Source organism: Elephantulus edwardii, unplaced genomic scaffold, assembly GCF_000299155.1.
Source record: "Elephantulus edwardii isolate Elephantulus edwardi_28Jun2011 unplaced genomic scaffold, EleEdw1.0 scaffold00344, whole genome shotgun sequence".
NCBI lineage: Eukaryota > Metazoa > Chordata > Mammalia > Macroscelidea > Macroscelididae > Elephantulus > Elephantulus edwardii.
Genome location: NW_006400094.1, coordinates 1,636,549 through 1,642,185, shown reverse-complemented (window position 1 = coordinate 1,642,185; position 5,637 = coordinate 1,636,549).

Here is a 5,637-nt window from a genome sequence, read left to right as displayed (position 1 = left end):
CATGTTTGGGCAGGTGGAGGGGCGGCGAAGGAGAGGAAGACCTTCGATGAGATGGATCGATTCTGTGACTGGAGTGGTGGGAATGAGTACGTTTGAGATGGGGAGGTTGGCACAGGGTAGAACGGTGTTTAGAGTTCTTATACATAAGGTTGCTATGAGTCTCAAGTGACTCAATGGCACATAACAACAGGGCAGACTTGGATATTCATGAGATAACACTTTCCACCCTAAACACTCATGTCTAAGATCTTGTCTAGAGACACAGGGTTTTTTTTGCATAAAGTTGCAGGAGCAAATAGCCTGTGTGGTAATTAAGGAATTCCTTAGCAACTGCACCGAGCATTCAGACTGCTTTCAGATGTCTGTATGAAAAAGGTAAGATAGAAAGAACATGGTGCAGTTACAAAGTCAGAAATGTCATCTCATCTACTCAAAGAAAGGAAAAGAAGCTAAGTAAAATGAAAGAGATGCGCATACATGCAAGGTAAAAAAGGGAAACCAGATAAAGTAAAACAGAGGACTTCACTGGCAGCTCTTGGGCGAGGTTCATTGTCCCAGGCTGGAGGAAGGCAGTGTAGGGAAATGAAGTCACACATGGGGAGGGTACAGGCAAAATTTTATAGGCAACGGTTGGAGGTAGGGTGATCAATTCTCTATGGAGGACGCTGCTGGACACATTCTGTTTGTTCCCAAATATGGAGCTATTCATTTCTTTTAGGTGGATTGTGTCATAGCTGGCAGTTAAGCAGGATGTGGCTGGTGGTCATGCTCTCTTCTGATTGGCTGCAGCTGTATGACACCAGGCTGATCGAAATGTCTCCATATAGTGCTATTACAGTGCAATGTCACCCAGTGAACAAGAAAGAGAAATGAACCTTCCTCTCTGCTCTTTTTGCTGGTATGATGGAGCCCACTGTTAGCATCACTGAGTCAATCTATCTGGTGGAGGGGTCATCCTCTGTTGCTTAGACCCTTCACCATGTCCAGCATGGGGTCTTTTTCAAAGGACTGGCCCCTCTTGATAGTATACCCTAAGCATGCAAGATTAACTTACATCATCTCCGCCTTTAAGGAAGACTTATTTGTTCTTTTGGCCGACCATGGGATGTTCAGTGTTCTTCTCCAACTCCACAGCTCAAATGCATCTATTCGTCTTCTGCCACCCTTATTCATGGTCCAACTTTCAGATGCATGAGAAGAGATAGCAAGAGGTCTTCCTCTCCTTTGGCAAACCTCCATCCTTCCCAGCGTCATGTCCCTCTGCAAGGAACAGCTCCTCCTAGCAACATGCCCAAAATATGTGAGATGAAGCCTCATTATTCTTGCCTCCAAAGAGCACTCCAGCTGCACCTTCTCCAAGACATGTCTGTTCATTCACTTGGGTATACATGGGATGTTCAGAGCTCTTCTCCAACACCGCAGCTCAAAAGCATCAATTCTTTTTCTTTTATTTCTATTCATTGTTCAGTTCTCACATGCATAAACAGTGACTGAAAAGACCATGGAGTGAATTAGAGACATCTTGCTCTGCAAACTGACATCATTACTCCTCAATAATTTGGAGAGGTCCCTAATTGCATCAGATTTCCCCAGTGTAATGTGTCTCGTTTCTCTCCTCTCTCCCTCCCTCTCTCCGTCTCTCTCTCTCCATCAAATTGTAACTGACTCCTAGCTGACTAGGTTTTCCTCATAGTTGACTCGGTTTTCACAGTCTATAAATTGCGTGGGAAGAGATAATGGCGGATCTTTCTCAGAAATAGCAGTTGGTTGATTCTAATGGTGTACTTTTGGAATGGCATGGTAACTTTTTACCACTAAGTCGCCAGGGCTCCCATGCATGTGTACCCACACACACACTTCAACCAACTGGGGTGAGTGAAGTGGCAAATCAGTTCCAAAAGTTAGTTGTAGTGTACTGTTGAGTGGGAACCCACTATTAGCCAGCCCTCTGACAGGTTTTCAAAAGCTGTAAAACGTCGGGGACTGACCATCTTTCTCCCCTGGGGCAGCTGGTTGGTGGATTTGAAATGGTGTTCCTTTGGATTGGCACAGCAACTTGTTACCAATTTAAATATTTATATGTCACCCATCTTTTTTTAAAAAAATATAAAGTCTAGCTTTATTTTACATATGTCGCCTATCTTGATGTTTCAATCAAGATGGTGGCATGAATACATTTGCACCAGAAGTGAACCCAGGGGTGGGAGGGATAAGGGAGCTGTCCAGCGTTCTGAAATGTTTCTCTCCACAGATGCTGGCCTCTTCTATCTTTTTGCCTCCCTGCTCCCAACAAAAATAAAAGATGAATGGAAGAAGAGACAATGTCCTTGAGCTCTTTGACATGCTATCTGTATTCAGCACACTAAAACTTCAAGATCCGCTCCCAGAATTTAAAACCTGCCAACTAAGTTATGACAGGAAGAAAATGGAAAAATAAATATTGCTACTTCTATACATGTTACTCTATGAATAGGTGTGTGTGTGTGTATGTATGCATGTGCACACACAGTTCTGACAGAACTGAAATAAAGATTACCATCACTGGAGATGTAGATAATAAGTTTTGATTTTAATCCCAGAAAGGTTTCCTTTGCTCTCAGAATGTTCAAAACGACTAGTTTTTAAAAAAGAAAAAGAAAACTGATGGTAAACTAATTTCAGGTTTCTTAGATATGAACAGAGTGCCATAAATAGCAACCACACTCTTCCACAGAACAAATTTGCAGAGAGATGAAACATTTCCTGACTCAAACTGGAAAGTGGTTTTAAAAGGGGCAAAAAAAAAATTGACAGTGTGAGTCTGTGACTTCTGGCTATATACTTATGTATCTAGGTCCAGAGGATAATAAAAAAGTAAAATAAAATTCAAAAGATCTGAGAAAGTGTTTAGATGCCACGCATTTGCCTTTGTGCCTTGTTATTAACAATATAGATTATAAGGCAGCTCTAGTGGCCTAGTGGCAAGAAGTTGCACTGCAATCCCAGAGGTACGTGGCTCAAATCCACCAGATGCTCTGCTGGAGAAGGAGGGGCAGTTTCCTCCTGTACCAGTCAGATCTGATTTGACGGTATGCACACACAAAAATAATAAAATTTTTAAAAAACAAATAACAACCCAATGTAGATTATATAAATAATGGAAACAAGATAGCTCGGGGTACTTTGAGAAACAACTCATTTCTAGAAATCTGTTTTGAATGTGTTTCCACAAAGGACAAAAATGTCCTCTTGGTGTTTTTCTTGCCTTCACCTCCCGAATTAAACAAAACAAGGGCAGTTCTAGCTAATCTTGCCATAAAGAACATCAGAAACCCACATGTTGGAAGCTGAACAGTCTACCCCTGAACCACCGTTATTTCTCGTAATCTTATTTTTCTGTGTATCATATGCTTACATGAATACTGTATATAGAAATATAACATGCAGAGTGTACAAAATATGCAATGAGGTGTAAGGTTTGAGGAAGCCACATAGTGTTGTTATTGTCTATACAAAACTAGTGTGTAGTGGAGAGGTGAGAGTCTTGTTGTAGTTGTTATGAGGTGTCATCCAGCTCTGTGCCATTTTCATCATCTCTGACATACATGAGCCCATTGCTTCTGTCACTGATCCATCTCATTCTGGATCTTTCTCTCCTTCAGTGACCCTCCACCAGTCTAAGCATGATGTCCTGTTTCAAGAATAGTCCTTTCTGAAATAGCCCCAAAGCATCTGAAACGCCAACATTTTTTTCCTCTCAGGAACACCGTATTTGCCAAGATAAATGTGTTTGTTCTTTTGCCAGTCCATGGGTATTCCTTTCTCTTTCTCCAACACGACAGTTTAAGTGCATCCGTGTGTCTTCTGTCATCCTTATTCATGGTCCAGTTCTCAGATGCGCATGAAGGAACCGAGAAGACCATGCAAAGCCACGCCCATTCGTCTTTACACTGACATCATTTCTCCTAAGTACTCTGGAAAGATCCTTCACAGCAGAGTTTCCCAATGCAATAATAGGTCTTTTTATTTCTTTAGTGCTCGTCCCCAAATTGGTTCCTGTCCCATTAGACGTGTCCTTGGAGGAAAGCCTGGAGCGCTGGTCCTGAAAGACCACGGACACGGAAACCCAACGGAGGATGATTCTATTCAAAGATACATGGTCAGGGTGAGGGAGCATTGACTTGAAGTCAGGAGAGAGTTATGGAAGCATCACTGCATGATCAAACACAATGCATTGTCCAAGTTTATTGTCAGACACTCACAACCCAAAATTGTCGAGTGCATTTTGACTCCCACTGAGTCTGTGGGATACATGAGAACTGCCTCATAGGATTTTGTTCCCAGATTGCCACTGTTATGGGAATAACTGCCACGTCTTTCTCAAGAGGGTGGCTGTGGAGTTCAAATCCCAACATTTTTATTGGCATCTGATTGTTATTTCAAACCTCCACTTGAATACGTGACATTACCATTATCTTCTTGGAAATGTTTTAAATGATATTTAATTTTTGAGAAATAATTGTTGATTCGTTTTCTTTCCTTCTCTTTTGCTCCAGGGGAGGTGGGATTGTTAGCTGTGCAAAAGATGGTCCCCTCTTTCTAAAGATTAAATCCCTGTGTTCATCAAAAACTTATTCCAGAAGGGATCTCTGGTGGACTAGTGGCAAGAAACTGCACTGCAATCCCCAGAGGTATACAGTTCACATCCACCAGATGATCTGCTGGAGAAGGAGGGGTAATCTCTTCCTATACTGGTCAGATATAATTTGATGGCACACACACACAAAAAGCAAAACCAAAAACAAACAAACAAAAAACCCAACTTTTTTTCCAACAAGGTGGAAAGAAAACCTACTGAACAAACATTTTGCAATACCATCTCAGAAAAGAATGTCGTAACAAAATTTTATAAAATATTCCTGGGCTGCCACAAGAAAAAATATCTGATAACCCAATTACAAAATGAGCAAAAGACATGAAAAGAATTTTCACAGAGGAAGCTATTCAAAAGGCCAAGAGACATATGAAGAAATGCTCCAAATCACTGGCAATAAGAGAGATACAAATCAAACCACAATGAGATGCCAGTAGCAGTGGCAAAGTTTAACAGGATAGTAAGTAATAAATGTTGGAGAGGATGTGGTGAGATAGGAACTCTCTTACATTACTGCTGGGATTGTACAATGGTATAACCATTCTGGAAGGCAGTTTGGCACTTCCTCAAAAAAGGTGAACACAGAAATCCTATATGACCCAGCTATTCCATTCTTTGGAATATGTTGTTGTTGTTGTTGTTATGTGCTGTCGAGTTGTTTGCGACTCCTAGCGACCCTATGCACAACAGCCCTAAACCCTGCTCTGTCCTGTGCCAATCACACTGCCTCTGACACACCCATCCCGATTACCCCAGTCATCAAATCAATCCATCTCATAGAGGGTGTTCCCCTCCTGCGCTGTCCCTCCACCCTCCCAAGCATGATGTCCCTCTCCAAGGACCCGTCCCTCCTGGCAACATGTCCAAAGTATGTCAGACGAAGCCCCAGAATCCTTGCCTCCAAGGAGCAGCCTGGTTTAACCCTCTCCAGGACAAATCTGTTTGTTTTCCTGGCAGTCCATGGTACATTCAGTACTCTTCTCCAGCACCACAGCTCAAAGGCA